The sequence below is a fragment of the Pongo pygmaeus genome, chromosome 15, assembly GCF_028885625.2.
Source record: "Pongo pygmaeus isolate AG05252 chromosome 15, NHGRI_mPonPyg2-v2.0_pri, whole genome shotgun sequence".
Taxonomy (NCBI): Eukaryota; Metazoa; Chordata; class Mammalia; order Primates; family Hominidae; genus Pongo; species Pongo pygmaeus.
Genome location: NC_072388.2, coordinates 8944887 through 8966397, shown reverse-complemented (window position 1 = coordinate 8966397; position 21511 = coordinate 8944887).

Below are 21511 nucleotides of genomic sequence, written 5' to 3'. Positions count from 1 at the left end.
TTAAGTTACATTCCACATTCCATTCCATTCCATTACAGAATCCATTCCATTCAATTCCATTGCACATTCCTTTCCCTTCCATTATACATTCAATTTCATTCCATTCCACATTCCATTCCATTGCACATTCCATTCCTTTCCATTCCATTCCACATTCCTTTCAACATTCTTTTCCATTCTATTACACATTCCATTCCACATTCCATTCCATTCAATTCCAGACTGCGTTCCACATTCCATTCCATTCCATTCCATTCGATTCCACATTCCATTCCACTTTCCCTTCCATTCTATTCCACATTCCATTCCATTCCACATTCCATTCCACATTATATTCCATTCTATTCCATTCCACATTCCATTCCATTCCATTCCATTCCACTTTCCATTGGATTCCATTCCTCATACCATTCCATTCCATTCCACTTTGCATGCCATTCCATTCCATTCCACATTTCATTTCATTCCAGTCCATTCCACATTCCATTCCATTCCATTCCATGTTCCATTCCATTCCATTCCACATTGCTTTCCTTTCCATTCCATTACACATTCCTTTCCACATTCATTTGCATTCTATTCCACATTCCATTCCACCTTCCATTCCATTCCATTCCACATTCCATTACACATTCATTTTCATTCCATTCCAAATTCCATTGCACATTCCAATCCATTCATGACAGATTCCATTCCAAATTCCATCCCATTCCATTCCACATTCCATTCCACGATCCATTCCATTCCACATTCCATTCCACATACCTTTCCATTCCATTCCACATTCCATTCCACATTCCATTCCATTCCATTCCATTCCACATTCAATTCCACATTCCATTCCACATTCCTTTCCAAGTTCCTTTCCTTTCCATTACACATTAAATTCCACATTCCATTCCATTCCATTCCAGACTGCGTTCCACATTCCATTCCATTCCATTCCATTCCATTCCATTCCATTCCATTCCATTCCACTCCATTCCATTCCATTCCATTCCACATTCCATTCTATTTTCCTTTTCATTCCATTCCACGTTCCATTCCATTCCACATTCCATTCCATTCCACATTCCTTTCCATATTATATTCCGTTCTGTTCGATTGCACATTCCATTCCGTTCCATTCCACATTCCATTGGATTCCATTCCACGTTCCATTCCATTCTTTCCACTTTGCATGCCATTCCGTTCCTCATTTCATTTCATTTCAGTCCATACCATATTCTATTCCATTCCATCCCACGTTCCATTACATTCCATTCCACATTGCTTTCCATTCCATTCCATTACACATTCCTTTCCACATTCATTTCCATTCTATTCCATATTCCTTTCCACCTTCCATTACATTCCATTCCACATTCCATTCCACATTCATTTCCATTCCATTCCAGATTCCATTGCACATTACAATCCATTTCATGCCACATTCCATTCCAAATTCCATCCCATTCCATTCCACATTCCATTCCATGATCCATTCCTTTCCACATTCTATTCCACAGTCCATTCCACTTTCCATTCCATTCCATTCCAGTTTCCATTCCATTCTATTCCACATTCCATTCCATCTGATTCCACATTCAACTCAATTCCATTAAACTTTCCATCCCATTCCATACCATACCTCATTGCATTCCATTCCATTGCACATTGCATTGCATTCCATTCCATTCCACATTGCATTCCATTCCATTCCATTCCACATTGCATTCCATTCCCTTCCATCCTCATTCCATTCCATTCCATTCCGCATTCCTTTCCATTCCATCCCATTCCACATTGCATTCCATTCCATCCACATTCCATTCCGTTCCATTCCACATTCAATTCCTTTCCACTCCACATTCCATTCCATTCCATTCAACATTGCATTGCATTCCATTACACATTGCATTCAATTCAATTACATTCCTCATTTCATTCCATCCTATTTCATTCTTTTGCACATTCCATTCCACATTCCATTCCATTCCACATTCCATTCCATTAAACATTCCATTTCATTACTTTCCATTGAATTCCAAATTCCATTCCACATTCCATTCTACATTCCATTCCATTCCATTCCTTTCCATTACACATTCCATTCCATTCAATTCCAAATTCATTACCCATTCCATTCCTTTCCTTTCCACATTCCATTCCATTCAATTCCAAATTCATTACCCATTCCATTCCTTTCCTTTCCACATTCCATTCCTTTCAATTCCAAATTCATTCCGCATTCCATTCCACATTCCATTCCACTTTCCATTCCATTCTATTCCACATTCCACTCCACAATCCATTCCACATTCCATTCCATTCCAATCCACTTTCCATTCCATTCCATTCCACATTCCATTCTACTTTCCATTCCGTTCCCATTCCATTCCATTCCACTTTCCATTCCACGTTCCATTCCGTGTTCCTTTCCAGTTTCCATTGCACGTTCCATTCCATTCCATTGCACGTTCCATTCCACATTTCATTGTATTCCATTCCACTTTCCATTCAACATTACATTCCACCTTCCATTCCTTTCAATTCCACATTCCATTGCACTTCCATTCAATAATCCATTCCACATTCCATTTCATTCCATTCCACATTCCATTCCTCATTCCATTTCATTTCTTTCCGCGGTCCATGCCATTCCACTCCACATTGGATTCCACATTCCGTTCCATTCCATTCCACATTCCATTCCAGATTGCATTGCACATTCCATTCTATTCCATTCAACATACCATTCCACGTTCCATTCCATTCCTTTTCACGTTCCATTTCACGTTCCATTCCACATTCCATTACGCTTTACATTCCGTTCTATTCCACCTTCCATTCCGTAGTCCATTCCACATTCTGTTCCACATTCCATTCCATTCCATTCCATAGTCCATTCTATTCCATTCTGCATTCCATTCCACATTCCATTCCATTCCATTCCCTATTTCTTCCACATTACATTCCACTTTCCATTCCAAGTTCCATTCCACCTTCCATTATATTTTCCTTTCCCTTGCATTCCATGTTCCATTCCATTCAATTCCATATTCCTTTCCATTCAATTCCATATTCCATTCCATTCTGTTTCACATTCCATTCCACTTTCCATTTATCATTCCATTCCGCATTCCATTGCACATTCCCTTCCATTCCATTCCATTGCATTCCACATTCCATTACATTCCAATCCACATTCCATTCCATTCCATTCCACATTCCATCCCATTCCATTCCATTCTATTCCGCATTCCATTCCATTGCATTCCACATTCCAATCCACATCCCTTTCCATTCCATTCCACATTCCATTCTGCATTCCACTCTACTTTCCATTTCACATTCCGTTCTACGTTCCTTTCCAGATTCCCTTTCATATTCCATTCCATTCCATTACACACTACATACCATTCCATTGTGTTCTATTCCAATTTCCATTCCATTCCATTCCACATTCCATTCCACATTCCATTCCATTCTCTTCCACATTCCATTCAATTCCATTCCACATTCGATTCCCCTCAATTCCACATTCCATTCCATTCCATTCCACATTCCATTCCATTCCATTCCACATTCCATTCTATTCCACATTCCTTTCCATTCTTTCCATTGAAAACCAAATTCCATTCAACACATCATTCCTTTCCATTCCACAATCCATTCCATTCCAATCCACGTTCCATTGTATTCCATTGCTAATTCCATTCCATTGCATTAAATTCCACATTCCATTTCATTTAATCCACATTGCATTCCGTTACATTGCACAATGCATTTCATTCCATTCTATTCCACATTCAATTCCATTCCATTCCACGTTCCTTTCCACATTCCATTGCATTCCATTCTACGTTCCATTCCATTCCACATTACCTTCCTCATTCCATTCCATTCCATTCAACATTCCATTCCTTTCCACTTTCCATTCCACATTCCCTTCCATTCCATTTCTCATTGAATTCCAACTTCCTTTCCACATACCAGTCCATGCAATTCCACATTACATTCCCCATTCCATTCCATTCAATTCCACATTCCACTCCCCATTCTATTCCACATTCCATTCCCCATTCCATTCCATGCCATTCCACATTACATTCCACAGTCCATTCCATTAAATTTCACATTCCATTCCCCATTCCATTACACATTCCATTCCCCTTTCATTCCATTACTTTCCACATTCCATTCCACAATCCATTCCACAATCCTTTCCATTCCACTACACGTTCAATTCCACATTTCATTCCACATTCCATTCCGTTCTATTCCACGTTCCTTTCCACATTCCATTCCACATTCCATTCCACTTTCCATTACACATTCCTTTCCATTCCATTCCATTTTCCATTCCAATCCATAACACATTCCTTTCCACTTTCCTTTCCATTCCATTCCACGTTCCATTCCTCATTCCATTCCACTCCCCATTCCATTCAATTCCACTCCATTCCATTCCATTCCTTTCCACGTTCCATTCCACATTCCGTTCCACATTCAATTCCATTCCATTCCATATCATTCCAGGTTAAATTCCACATTTCATTTCACATTCTATTCCACATTCCATTACATTCCATTCCACTTTCAACTCCACATTACATTCTATTCCATTCCATTCCATTACATTGCACATTCCATTCCATTGCATTGCATATTCCATTCCATTCCATTCCACATTCCATTCCACATTCAATTCCATTGCATTCAACTTTGCATTCCACATTAAATTCCATTCCATTCCACATTACATTCCAATCCATACCACATTCCATTCCACATACCTTTCCATTCCATTCCACGATACATTCCATGTTCCATTCCACGTTTTATTCCACAATCCTTTCCATTCCATTCCACGTTTCATTCCTCATTCCATTCCACATTCCATTCCACATTCCATTCCACTTTGCATTCCACTCCATTCCACGTTCCATTCCATGTAAGTTTCCATTCCTTTCCATTCCATGCCCTGTTCCATTCCATTGCACAATCCATTCCATGTTCCATTCCACGTTCCATTCCATTCCATTCCACGTTCCATTACTTATTCCATTCCACGTTCCATTACATAGTATTCCACATTTCATTCCACATTTCCTTCCACATTCCATTCCATTCTTTCCATTCAAAATTCCAGTCCATGGCATTCCACATTCCATTCCACATTCCATTCCAATCCACATTCCATTCCACATACCATCCCATTCCATTATTCATTCCATTCCATTCTATTCCATTCCACATTGCATTCCATTCCATTCCACATTTTTTCCATTCCATTGCATTGAAATCCACATTCCATTCCATTCCACATTCCATTCTATATTCCATTCCATTGCATTCCACATTCCATTCCACAATCCATTCCATTATATTCAACCTTCCATTGCATAATATTTCACTTTCAATTCCTTTCCATTGCACATTCCATTTCATTCCAATTTGCATTCCACATTCCATTCCACATTCCATTCCATTCCATTCCATTCCATTCCATTCCAGTATAAATTACATTCCTTTCCATTCCACATTCCATTCCATTCCATTCCACATTCCATTCCATTCGACATTCTATTACACATTCCATTCCACTCCTTTCCCTTCCATTCCACATTCCATACCATTCCATTCCATTCCACATTCTACTCCATTCCATTCAACTTTCCATTCCAATCAATTTCACATTCCATTCCAACTTCCGTTCCATTCAATTCCAAGGTGCATTCCACACTCCAAGCCACATTCCATTCCGTTCCTTTCCATGCCATTCCATGTTCCATTCCACCTTCCATTCCACATTCCATGCCATTCCATTTCACATTCCATTCCACATTCCATTCGATTCCTTTCCAGTTTCCATTCCACATTCCATTCCACATTCCACTGCATTCCATTCCATGCCATTCCACGTTCCATTCCACAATCCATTCCTTTCCAGTCCATTCCATTGCACTTTCCATTTCTCATTCCATTCCATTGCATTCCACATTTCATTCCATTCCATTCCACATTCCATTTCATTCCATTCTGTTTCATTTCACTTTCCATTCCATTCCATTTCATTGCACACTCCGTTACATTCCATTCCACATTCCTTTCCATTTCACATTCCATTCCACATTGCATTCCATTTCATTCCACTTTCCATTCCACATTCCATTCCACATTCCATTCCATTCAATTCCATTTCAAGTTATTTCCCCATTCCATTCCATTCAATTCCGTTCCACTCCACTCCATTCCACATTCCGTTCAACATTCCATTCAACATTCAATTCCTTTCCATTCCACACTCCATTCCATAACATTCCACATTCCATTCTATTTCCATTTCAGATTCCATTCCATTCCATTCCACATTCCATTCCATTCCATTACACATTCCTTTCCATTCCACATTCCATTCCATATTCCATTTCTTTTCATTCGACTTTCCATTCCACATTCCATTCCATATTCCATTCCATTCCATTCCATTTCAAGTTACTTTCCCCATTTCATTCCATTCAATTCCGTTCCACTCCATTCCTTTCCACAATCCGTTCAACATTCCATTCAACTTTCAATTTCTTTCCATTCCACCCTCCATTTCATACCTTTCCACATTCCATTCTATTTCCATTTCACATTCCATTCCACATTCCATTCCATTCCATTCCACATTAAATTCCATTTAATTCCATTCTATTCCACATTGTACTACATATTCCATTGCATTCTTTTCCACATTCCATTCCATTCCATTCCACTTTGCTATCCATTCCATTCTACCTTCCATTCCATTATATTCCATATTCCATTCCATTCCATTCCACATGCCATTCCCATTCACTCCACATGGCATTCCACATTCCATTACCTTCCAATCCACCTTCCATTCCACATTCCATTGCACATTACATTTTATTCCGTTCCATTCCATTCTACATGACGTTCCACTCTCCATTCCTCTTCCATTCCATTTCATTACACATTCCGTTTCATTCCATTCCATTCCATTGCATTTCACATTCCATTCCATTCCATTCTATTCCACATTACATTACATTCCATTCCACATTCCATTCCATTCCATTCCACATTCCATTATATTCTGTTCCAAATTGCATTGCACATTCCATTCCATTCCATTCCACTTTCCATTCCACTTATCATTCCGTTCCATTCTATTCAATTCCATTGCATTCCACATTCCATTACGTTCTATTCCACATTGTGTTCCATTCTATTCCACTTTCCGTTCCAATCTAAATTCCATTCAATTCAATGCCATTCCATTCCACATTCCATTCTATTCCATTCCACTTTCCATTCCACATTCCATTCCATTCCATTCCATTCCAATTTTCAATTCCACATTCCATTCCATTCCATTCCGTTCCTTTCCTCATTCCATTTCAAATTCCATTCCACTTTTCATTCCACATTCCCTTCCATTTCATTCAATTCATTTCCATTCCAGTCAATTACATTCCATAATACATTCCATTCCACATTCCATTCCATTCCGTTCCATTCCACAATCCATTCCACATTCCTTTACATTCCTTTCCACGTTTCATTCCGCATTCCATTCCATTCCATTCCCCATTCCTTTCCGTTGCAAATTCCATTCCATTCCATTCCATTCTGTTACACGTTCCATTCAATTCCATTCCACGTTCCATTCCATTCCACGTTCCATTCCATTCCATTCCGTGATTAATTCCACGTTCCATTCCCCATACTATTCCACTATACATTCCACTTTCCATTCCATTCCACATTCCATTCCATTCCATTGCACATTCCACTCCACATTCCATTCCAATCCACATTCCATTCCACATTCCATCAAATTCCATTCTACATTCCATTCCGTTCCATTGCATTCCACATTCCTTTCCATTCCACATTCCTTTCCATTCCATTACACATTCCATTCAATTACATTCCACTTCAATCCACATTCCGTTCCATTCCCCATTCCATTCCGTATTCCATTCCATTCCATTCTCCTTCCATTTCACATTCCATTAAATTCCATTCCACATTTCATTCCATTCCATTGCATGTTCCATTCCATTCCATCCCAAATTCCATTCCACGTTGCATTCCACATTCCATTCCATTCCTTTCCATTCCACAGTCCATTCCCTTCCATTCCATTCCATTCCATTCCACATTCCATTCCACTCCATTCCGTATTCCATTCCATTGCTTTCCACATTCCATTCCACATACCTTTCCATTCCATTCCGCATTCCATTCTGCGTTCCACTCTATGTTCCATTTCACATTCTATTGTACGTTCCTTTCCAGATTCCATTTCATATTCCATTCCATTCCATTCCACACTATATACCATTCCATCGTGTTCTATTCCACTTTCCATTCCATTCCAATCCACATTCCATTCCATTCAATTTCAAGATCCATTCCACGTTCCATTCCACGTTCTATTCCTCTATCCATTCCACTCCATTCCAGTTTCCATTACATTCCACATTCCATTCCATTCCATACCACATTCCATTCCACATTCCATTCCAATCCACATTCCATTCCAAGTTCCATCAAATTCCATTCTATATTCCATTCAATTCCACTGCATTCCACATTCCTTTCCATTCCATTACACATTCCATTCAATTACTTTCCATTGCAATCCACATTCCATTCCATTCCCCATTCCATTACGTATTCCATTCCATTCCATTCTCCTTACATTGCACATTCCATTAAATTCCATTCCACATTTCATTCCATTCCATTCCACATTCCATTCCATTCCATTCTATTGCATTCCACTTTTGATTCTATTCCATTCCACATTCCATTGCATTTGATTCCACATTCACTTCCATTCCATTCCACATTCCATTCCCTTCCATTCCACATTAAATTGAATTCCATTCCATTCCACATTGCATTCCATTGCATTCCACATTCCATTCAATTCCATTCCACATTGCATTCCATTCCATTACTTTCCCCATTCCATTCCATTCTACATTCCATTGCATTTCATTCTTCCTTCAATTCCACATTCCATTGCATTCCATTCCACATTCAATTCCATTCCAGTTTCCATTCCACATTCCATTCCATTCCACATTCCATTCCGAATTCCATTCCATAACATTATATATACAACTGCACATTCCTTTCCATTTCATACCACATTCCATTCCATTCCATTCCATACCATTCCATTAAATTCCGTTACACATTCCATTCCATTCCACAGTCCATTCCATTCAATTCCACGTTCCATTCATCATTCCATTAAACTCCATTCTATGTTCCATTCCACATTCCATTCCATTCTGTTCCACATCCCACTCCACATTCCATTCCATTCCATTCCACATTATATTCCACATGCCATTCCACATTCCATTCCACAAAGTGGAATGTAATGGAATGGGATGGGGAATGGAACTAAGTGGAATGTGAAATAGAATGTGGAATGGAAAATAAAATGGAATGTGGCATGGAATGGAATGCAATGTGGAAAGGAATGGAATAGAATGTGGAATGCAATGCGGAGTGGAATGTGGAATGGAATGAGGAATGGAATGTGGAAAGGAATGTGGAATGGAATGTGGAAATTAATATGGGATGGAACGGAATGGAATGTGAAATTGAATGGAATGGAATGTGTAATGGAAAGTGGAATGAAATGGAATGCAATGTGGAATTTAATGTGGAATGGAACGGAATGCAATGTGGAACGGAATGTGGAATCAACCGCAGAATGGAATAGAATGGAATGTGGAATGGAATGGAATGGAATGGTATGGAACGTGGAATGGAAGTGGAATGGAATTGTATGGAATGTGGAATCGAATGGTATGGAATGTGGAATGGAATTGAATGGAACGCGGAATGGAACGTGCAATGGAAGTCGTAGTGGAACGTGCAATGGAAACTGGAATCGAACGTGGAATGGAACATGGAATACAATGTCAATGGAATGGAATGTAGAATTGAGGGGAATGGAATGTGGAATGGAATGGAATGGATGGATTGGAATGTGGAATGCAGTGGAAATAATGTGGAATGGAATGGAATGGAAGGGAATGTGGTGTGAAATATGGAACGCAATTGAATTGAATGCGGAATGGAAAGAAATGGAATTTGGAATGGAATGCATAGGAATGTGGAATGAAATGGACCGTGCAATGGAATGGAATGGAATGTGGAAAGTGAAATGCAATGTGGAATGGAATGTTAAAAGGAATGTGGAAAGGAATGTGGAATGGAATGCGAAATGGAATGGGTAATGGAATTTGAAATGGAAAGCAGAATGAAATGTGGAATGGAATGAAATGGAGCATGGAATGGAATGGAATGGAAAGTGGAACTTAATAGGAGGAAACGTGGAATGGAAAGTGGAATGGAATGGAATGCATTGCAGAATGGAATGGAATGTGGAAACGAATGGAATGGAATTTTCAATGGAATGGAATGGAAAGTTGAATGGAATGGAATGGAATGTGGAATGGAATGTGGCTTGGAATGGAATGGAATGTGGAACGGAATGTGGAATGGAACATTTAAGGGAAAATGCAATGGAATGTGGAATGGGACGTGGAATGGATTGAGTAATGGAATGGAATGGAATGTGAAATTGAAGGCAAAGGAATGCGGAATGGAATGTGGAATAGAATGTGGAATGTAATGTGGAATGGAACGGAATGGCACATGGAATGGAATAAATGGAATGCAATGTGGAATGGAACGGAATGGAATGTGAAATGGAATGGAATGGGATGTGGAATGGACTGGAACTGAATGTGGAATTGAATGGAATTGAATGTGGAATGGAATGGAATGGAATGTGGAATGGAAGGGAATGGAATAGAATTTGGACTGGAATTTAACGGAATGTAACGGAATGTGCAATGGAATGCAATGGAATGGAATGCGGAATGAAATGTGGAATGTAATGGAATGGATTGTGGAATGGAATGGAATGAAATGTGGAATGGAATATGGAATGGATTATGGAATGGTATGTGGAACGGAATGGAATGGAATGTGGAATGGAATCCAATGGAAAGTGGAATGTAACGGAATTGAATATAATGTGGACTGAAATGGAATGGAATGAAACAGAAAGTGTAATGGAATGGAATGGAATGTGAACGGAATGGAATGGAGTGTGAAATGGAATGGAATGGAATGTGGAATTGAATGTGGAATGGAAAGGAATGGAATGCCGAATGGAATGTGGAATGGAATGGAATGTGGAATGGAATGCGGAATGAAATGGAATAGAATGTGTAATGGAGTGTGGAATGAAATGGATTGGAACGTGGAATGGAATGTGGAATGGAAAGTGGAATAGAATTTGGAATGGAATGTGTAAAGGAATGTGGAATTGAATGGAATGGAATGGAATGGAATGTGGAATGGAATTTGGAATGGAATGGAATGGAATGTGGTTTTGAATGTGGAATGGAACGTGGAATGGAATGGAATACGGTGTGGAATATGAAATGGAACGTGGAATAGAATGGAAAGTGGAATGGAATGGAATGGAATATAATGGAATGGAATGGCATGGAATGGTATGAGGAATGGAATGGAGTGAAGTGTATTGCGGAATGGAAGGTGGAATGCAATGGAATGGAAAGTGGATGGCAATGGAATGGAATGTGGAATGGAATGGATTGTGGATTGGAATGTAACCAAAAGTAAATGATATGGAATGGAATATTGAAAGGAAATGAATGGATTGTGGAATGGATTGTGGAATGGAATGGAATGCAGAATGGAAGGTGTAATGAAATGGAATGGAATGTGGAATGGAATGGAATGGAAAGTGGAATGGAATGGAAAGTAAAATGGAATGGAATTGAAAGTGAAATGGGATGGAAAGGAATGTGGAATGGAATTTTGAATGGCATAGAATGGAAGGTGAAATGGAATGGAATAGAATGTGGAGTGGAATGTGGAATGGAAAGTGGAATTGAATGGACAGGAATGTGTAATGGAATATAATGGAAAGTGAAACAGAATGTGGAACAGAATGTGAAATGGAAAGGGGAGTGGAATGTGAAATAAAATGAAATGGAACGTGGAATGCAATGGAATGGAACGTTTAAAGGAATGGAATGGAATGGAACGTGGAATGCAAAGTGGAATGGAAAATTGAATGGAACGTGTTATGGAATGTGGAATGGAATGTTGAATGGAAAGTAATGGAATTTGGAAATAAATGTGGAAAGGAAAGGAATGTAATGTGGAATGGAATGTGGAATGGAATGCAATGGAATGAGAACGGAATGTGAAATGAAATGGAATGGAATGTGGAATGGAATGTGGAATGGAATGCCATGGAATGAGAATGGAATGTGAAATGAAATGGAATGGAATGTGGAATGGAATGTGGAATGGGATGTGGAACGGAATGTGGAACGGAACGGATAGGAATCTGGAATGGAATGCTGCATGTAACGTGCAATGGAACGTGGAAAGGAACGGAATGGAATGTGGAATGGAATGTGGAATGGAACGGAATGGAATGTGGAAGGGAATGTGGAATGAAACGTGGAATGTAACGTGGAATGGAATGTGGAAAGTAATGGAATGGAATGTGTAATATAATGGAATGGAATGGAATTTAAAGTGAAATAGAAAGTGGAACGGAATGTGAAATGGAATGTGGAATGGAATGTGGAAAGGAATGATTTGGAACATGGAATGGATCGGAATGGAATGGAAAGGAATGGAATGGAATGGAAGGTGGAATGGAACATGGAATGGAACGTGGAATGGAATGTAGTATGAATTGTGGAATTGAATAGAATGGAATGTGGATTGGAAAGCGGAATGGAACGGAATGGTATGTGGAATGGAATATGGAACGTTGAATAGAATGTGGAATGGAATGTGGAATGGAATGTGGAATGGAACAGAATGGAATGTGGAATGGAATGTGGAATGGATCGTGGAAAGAAAAGTGGAGTGGAATGGAATGGAATGTGGAATGGAATGTGGAATGCAAAGTGAACTGGAAAGGAATGGAATGGAATGTCGAATGGAATGTGGAGTGGAATGGAATGGAATGTGCAATGGAATTTGGATTGGAACGAAATGGAATGTGGAATGCAATGTGGTATCGAATGGAATGGAATGGAATGTGGAATGGAATGGAATTGAATGTGGAATGGAAAGTGGAATGGAATGGAATGGAATGTGGAATGGAATGTGGAATGAAATGGAATGGAATGGAATGTGGCATGGAATGGAATGGAATGCGGAATGGAATGGAATGAAATTTCGAATAGAATGTGGAATGCAATGCAATGAAAAGTGGAATTGAATGGAAAGGAAAGTGGAAAGCAATGGAATGGAAAGTGGAATAGAATGGAATGGAATGTGCAATGGTATGTGGAATGGAATGGAATGGAATGGAATGTAGAATAGAGTGTGGAATTGATAGAGTGCAAGGTGCAATTGAAAGGAATGTAGTGTGCAATGAAATGTGCAATGGAACGAAATGGAATGTAAAGTGGAATGGAATGTGGAAAGGAATGGAGTGGAATGTGTAATGCAAAATCGAATTTAATGGAATAGAATGTGGAATGGAATGTGGAATGGAGTGAAATGGAATGTGGAATGTTATGGAATGGCATGTGGAATGGAAAGGATTGCAATGTGGAATGGAACGGAATGGAATGTGGAATGGAAGGTGGAATGGAATGTGGAATGGAATGTGCAATGTAATGGTATGGGGAACAGAATGGAATGGAATACGGAATGGAATGGAATGGAATGGAATTAATGAATGGAATGGAATGTGGAATAGAATGGAATGCAATATGGAATGTAATGGAATGGAATGAAATGTGGAATGGAATGGAATAGAATACAGTGGAATGGAATGTGGAATGGAATGCAATGTGGAATGGAATAGAATGTGGAATGGAATGATATGGAATGGAATGAAATGGAATGGAATGATAAAAGGATTGGAATGGAATGTGGAATGGAATGGAATGGAATGGAACGGAATGTGAAATGGAATGGAATGGAATGGAATGGAACGGAATGTGAAATGGAATGGAATGCAATGAGGAATGCAATAGATTGTGGAATTGAATGGAATGGAATGCAGAATGGAATCGAATGGAACGTGGAATGGATTAGAAAGGAACGGGGAATGCACTGGAAAGGAATGTTGAATGGAATGGAATGGATTGTCCAACGGAATGTGAATAGGAATGGAATTGAATTAGGAATGGAAAGTGGAATGGAATGGAAAGGAATGTGAAATGGAAAGCAATGGAATGTGGAATGGAATGTGGAATGGAATGTGCAATGCAATGTCGATTGGAACGTGGAATGGAATTTGCAGTGGAATGTGGAATGGAACGTGGAATGGAATGTGGAATGGAATCTGGAATGGAATGGAGTAGAATGTGGAATGGAACGTGGAATGGAAAGTGGAATGGAACATGGAAAGGAAGGTAGAATGGAATGTGGAATGGAATGTAAAATGGAGTGGAATGGAATGTGGAATGGAACGTGGAGTGGAACGTGGAATGGAACATGGAATAGAAAGTAGAATGGGATGTGCAATGGAATGTAGAATGAAAAGTGGAATGGAAAGGAATGTAACGAGGAACGGAACGTGGAATGAAATGGAATGGAAAGTGGAATGGATCGTGGAATAGAACATGGAAAGGAATGCGGAATGGAACGTGGAATGGAATGTGGAATGGAATGTGGAAGGCAACGTGGCATGGAATGTAATGGAATTGAATGGAATGTGGAATGGAACGTGCAATGGTTCCTGTAATTGAAGACGGAATGGATCGTCGAATGGAACTGCAAGGGAATGTGATATGGAATGTGGAATGGAATATGGAATGGAACGTGAAACTGAATGGATTTGAATGTTGAATGGAACATAGAATGGAATGGAATGGAATCAGAAATTGAATGTGGAATGGAATGTGGAATGGAATGGAGTGGAATGTGGAATGCAATGGAATGTGGAATGAAAAGGCATGGAACGTGGAATGGGACGTGGAATGGAACATGCAATACAACATGGAATGGAATGTGGAATTTAGAGTCGAATGGAATGGAATGGAATGTGAAGTGGAATGGAAAGGAATGATGAATGGAAAGTAATGGAACGTGGAATGGAACATGGAATGGAAAGTGGAATTGAATGGAATGGAACGTGAAATGAAATGTGGAATGGAATGGAATGGAATGTGGAATTGAATGGAATGCAATGAGAAATGGAATGTGAAATGGAATGGAATGGAACATATAATTTTATGGAATGGAACGTGAAATGGAACATGGAATTGAATGCAATGGAACTTGGAATGCAACGTGGAATGGAAAGTGGAATGGAACGTGGAATGGAACATGGAATGGAATGGAATGGAAAGTGTAATGGACTGAAATGGAATGTGGAATGGAAAGGAATGCAACGTTGAATGGGACGTGGAATGGAACATTGAATGTGACGCAAAATTGAAAGTGGAATTGAATGTGGAAAGGAATGGAATGGAATGTGGAATGGAATGGAATGGAATGTGAAATGGAATGGAATGGAGTGGAATATAGAATGGAATAGAATGGAATGGAATGCAGAATGCAATGGAATGAAAGGTGGAATGGAATGGAATGGACTACAATGAAATGTGGAAAGGAATGGAATGGAATGGAAATTGAAATATAATTTGGAAAGGAATGTGAAATGGAATGTGGAATGGAATGTGGAACGTAATGAATTGGAACGTGGAATGGAATGAAATGGAATGTGAAATGGAATGGAATGCAATGGAAAGTGGAATGGAACATGGAATGGAACATGGAATGGAATGTGGAATGGAATGTAGTATGAAATGCAGAATGGAATGTAATGGAAATTGGAAAAGAATGTGGAAAGCAATGCAATGGATTGAGAACGGAATGTGGAATGGAATGGAATGGATTGTGAAATGGAATGTGGAATGGAATGTGGAATGGAATCTGGAAAGGAAAGTGGAATGGAACGGAATGGAATGTGGAATGGAAAGTGGAATTGAAACTGGAATGGAAGGAGGAATGTAATGGAATGGAAAGTGGAATGGAACTTGGAAAGAATGGAATGGAACTTGGATTGGAATGTGAAATGGAATGTGGAATGGAACGTGGAATGGTACGTGGAATGGAATCAATTGCAATGTAGAATGGAATGGGAAGGAACTTGGAATGTAATGTGGAATGGAATGTGAAATGGAACGTGGAATGGAAAGTAGAGTGAAATGGAATGTAATGTGGAATGGAATGTAATGTGGAATGGAATGGAATGGAATGTGGAATGGAAGGGAATGGAAAGTGAAATGTGTCGTGGAATGGAACAAGGAATGCATCGTGGAATGGAACGTGGAATTGAATGTGGAATGCAATGGAATGGAACGGAATGCAATATGGAATGGAATTGAAAAGAGTGGAATGTGGAATGTAATCGAATAGAAGGGAATGGAAGGCGGAATGCGAAGGAACGGAATCTGGAATGGAATGGAATGGAATGCAATGTGGAATGGAATGGAATGGAATGTGCAATTGAATGGAATGGAATGAGGAATGGAATGGATTGGAATGTGGAATTCAATGGAATGGAACTTGTAATGGAATGAGGAATGGAATGTGGAATGTATTGTGTAATGGAATGGAATGGAATGGGGAATAGAATGGAGTGTAATGGAATGTGGAATGGAATTTGGAAAGGAATGCGGAATGGAATGGAATGGAATGAGGAACGAAATGGAATTGAATGTGTAATGGAATGGAATGGAATGGAATGGATGGTGGAATGGAAAGTGCAATGGAACATTTAAGGTAATGCAATGTAACATGATATAGAAAGTGGAATGTAAAGTGGAATTTAATGGTATGGAGCGTGGAATGGAAAGTGGAATGGAATGTAATAGAATGTGGAATGGAAAGTGGAATGTCAGGGATTGGAACGTGGAATTCAACGTGGAAAATAAGTTTGAATGGAATGGGGAATGGAAAGTGGAATGGAACGTGAAATGAACATGGAATAGAATGGAATCGATGGTGGAATGGTGAGGAATGGCATCTGGAATGGTATGGAATGGAATGGAATGTGGACTGGTATGGAATGGAATGGAATGGAATGTGGAATGGAATGGAATCGAATGTGGAGTGGAATGGAATGTGCAATAGAATTGAATGGAATGTGGAAGGGAATGTGGAATGAAACGTGGAATGGAGTGCAATGTGGAATGTATTGTGTGAATGGATTGGAATGGAATGGAATGTGGAATGGAATGGAATGCAATGTTAAACAGAACGTCAAACGGAAAGAGGAATGGAACGTGGAATGGAATAGAATGTGGAATGGATTGTGGAATTGAAAGGAATGGAAAGTAATATGCATGGAATGGAATGGAAAATAATGTGGAATGGAATTGAATGGAATGTGAAATGGAATGGAAAGTGGAATGGAATTGAATGGAATGTTGAATGGAATGGAATGGAATGGAATGGGGAATGGAATGGAATGGAATGTGGAATGGAATGGAATATGGAAAGGAATGAAATGCAATGTGTAATGGAACCGAATGGAATGAAGTGTGGAATGGAACGGAATGGAATGCAATGTGGAATGGAACAGAATGGAATGCAATGTGGAATTCAAAGGAATGGAATGTGGAATGGAATATTAAATGGAATGGGATGAAATGTGGAATGGAACGTGGAATGGAACGTGGAATGGAAAGAGGAATGGAAAGAGGAATGGAACTTGGAATGGAAAGTGAAATGCAATTGGAATGCAATGTGGAATGGAATGGAATGGAATTTAAGGGAATGTGAAATGGAGTGGAATGGAATGTAGAATGGAATGTGGAATGGAATGGAAAGGAATGTGGAATTGAATGTAGAATGGATTGTAATTAAATGGAATGGAATGTTGAATGGAATGGAATGGATTGGAATGGAACGAATGTGAAATGTAATGGAGTGGAATGTGCAATGAAATGCGTAAAAGAATGGAATGGAAAGTGGAATGAATGTGGAAAGGAATGGAATGGAATGTGAAATGCAAAGGAATGAAATGTGGAATGGAAGGTGGAATGAAATGGAATGCAATGTGGAATGGAACGTGGAATAGAATGCAATGGGATGTGGAATGGAATGGAATGGAATGTGTAATGGAACATGGAATGGAATCAAATGGAATGTGGAATGAAAACTGGAATGGAATGGAATGCAGAAAGGAATGTGAAATGGAACATGTAATGGAAAGGAATGTGGAAGTTATTATGGAATGGAATGTGGAAATTAATGCGAAATGGAATGGAATGGAATGTGCGATGGAACGTGGAATGAAATGGAATGGAATGTGGAATAAAACGTGGAGTGGAAAGTGTACCATAACGTGAAGTGGAATGAAATATGGAATGGAATGTGGAATGAAAATTGGAATGAAATGGAATGTGGAATGGATTTTGGAAAGGAATGGAATGGAATGGATTGTGGAATGGATTGGAATCGAATGTGGAATGGATTGGAATGGAATGCCGAATGGAATGGAATGCAATTTGGAATGGAATGGAGTGGAATAGAATGTGGAATGGAACGGAATGCAAAGTGGAATGGAATGGAATTGAAAGTTGAATGGAATGTGGAAAGAGAGGAACGGAACGTCGAATGAAATGGAATGAAATGTAATAGAATGGAATGGAATGTAGAATGGAATTTGGAATGGAATATGGAAAGGATGGGATTGGAATGTGGAATGGAATGTGGAAGAGAATGGAATGGAATGTGGAATCGAAGGCGGAATGGAATGGAATGTGGAATGGAATGAGGAATGGAATGGAATGGAATGTGGAATGGAATATGGAATGGATTGTGGAATGGAATGTCTTATGGAATATGAAATGGAATGGAAAGGAAAGCGCAATGAAATGTGGAATGGAACGGAAAGGAATGTGGAATCGAATGTGCAATGCAATGGAATGGAATGTGGAATGAAATGGAATGGAATGTGGAATGGATTGTAATGGAACATGAAATGGAAATTGGAATCGCTCGTGGAATGGAACATGGAAAGGAACTTGGAATGGAAAGTGGAATGCAATGTGACATGGAACAGAATGGAATGTGGAATGTAATGTGTAATGCAATGGAATGTAATGTGTAATGGAATGGAATGGAATATGGAATGGAAAGGTTTGCAACGGAAAGTGGAATGGAATGTGGAATTGAATGTGGAATGGAATGGAATGGAAACTTGAAAGGAATGTTTAATGAAATGGAATGGAATTTTGAATGGAATGCAAAGGAAAGTGGAATGCAACGTGGAATGGTATGGAATGGAATGTGGAATGGAAGGTAGAATGGAATTTGGAATGGAATGGAAAGTTTAATGGAATGTGGAGCGGAACTTGGAATGGAATGGAATGTGGAATAGATTGTGGACTGAAATGTGGAATGCTATGTGGAATGGAATGGAATGGAATGTGGAACAGAAAGTGAAATGTGATGGAATAGAATATGGAATGGAATGGAAAGGTATGTGGAACGGAACGTGGAATGGAATGTGGAATGGAGCGTGGACTGGAAAGCGGAGTGAAACGTGGAAATTAAAGAAATGGAATGCAATGTGGAATGGAACGTGGAATGGATTGTGGAATAGAAAGTGGAATGGAATGGAATGTGGAATAGAATGGAATGCAATGTGGAATGGAATGGAACGTACTGTGGAATGTGGAATGGAATGGAATGCCATGTGGAAAGGAAGGTGCATTAGAATGGAATGTGGAATGGAGTAGAATGTGGAAGGGAACGTGTAATGGAATGTTCAATGTTATGGAATGTGGAATGGATTGTGGAATGGAATGGTATAGAATGCCTAATAGAATGGAATGCAATGGAATGGAATGGAATGGAATGGAATATTGAATGGAACGGAATGGAATGTGGAATGGAATGGAATGGAATGTAGAATGAAATGTGGAATGGGATGGAATGCAATGTCGAATGGAATGTGGAATGGAGTGGAATGTAGAATGGAATGGAATGGAATGCGGAATGGAATGGAATGGAATGTAGAATGGAATGTGGAATGGTATGCAAGGCAATGTGGAATGGAATGTGGAATTGAATGGAATGTGGAATGGAATGGAATGGAATGTGGAATGGAATGGAATGGAATGTGGAATGGAATGGAATGGAATGGAATGTGGAATGGAATGTGGAATGGATTGGAAAGGAATGAGGAATGGAAGGTGGAGTGGAATGGAATGCAAAGTGGAATGGAATGGAATATAATGGAAAGGAACGTGGAATGGAATGGAATATAATGGAAAGGAACGTGGAATGGAATGGAATGGAATGTGGAAAGGAATGGAATGCTATGTGAGATGCAAAGTGGAATGGAATGGAATGGAATATGGTAGGGAATGTGGAATTGAATGGAATGGTATGTGAAATGGAATGTGGAATGGAACGGAACAGAATGTGGAATGGAATGGAATGGAATGTGCAATGGAATGTAGAGAGGAATGGAATTGAATGCGGAATGGAACGTAGAAAGGAAGGTTGAATGGAATGGAAAGGAACGTGGAATGGAAAGTAAAATGGAAGGTGGAATATAATGGAATGCAGCATGGAACAGAAAGTGGAATGTAACATGGAATTTAATAGAATGGAAGGTGAAATGGAACGTGGTATGGAACATGGAATGGAATGTAATGGAACGCAGTCTGGAACGTTGAATGGAACATGGAATGTAAGGGATTGGAAAGTGGAATTGAACGTGGAATGAAACAAAGAATGCATCGCACAATGGAACGTGGAATTTAAGGGATTGGAAAGTGGAATAGAACGTGGAATGAAACAAAGAATGCATCGCATAATGCAACGTGGAATGGAACGTGAATGGAACGTGGAATGGAATGGAGTGGAATGTGGAATGGAATCAAATGGAATGTTGAACGAAATGGAATGGAATGTGGAATGGAATGGAATGGAATGTGGAATGGAATGGAATGGAAGGTGGAATGGAACGGAATTTGGAAAGGAATGGAATGTGGAATGGAATTGAATGGAATGGAATTTGGACCGGAATGGAATGGAATGGAATGGAATGTGGATTGGAATAGAAAGGAATGTGGAATGGAAACTGGAATGGCATGGACAGGAATGTGTAATGGCATGCGGAATGGCATGGAATGGAATGTGGAATGGAATGGAATGGAATGTGGAATGGAATGTGCAATGGAATGTGGAACGGAATGTGCAATGGAATGGAATGGAATGTGGAATGGAATGAAATGAAATGCAATGTGGATTGGAATGAAATGGAATGGAATATGGACTGGAATGGAATGGAATGTGGAATGGAATGGAATGGAATGTGGAATGGAATGGAATGGAAAGTTGAATGGCATGGAATGGAATGTGGAATGGAAGGGAATGGAATGTGGAATGGAATGTGGAATGGTACGGAATGGAATGGAATGGAATGGAATGGAATATA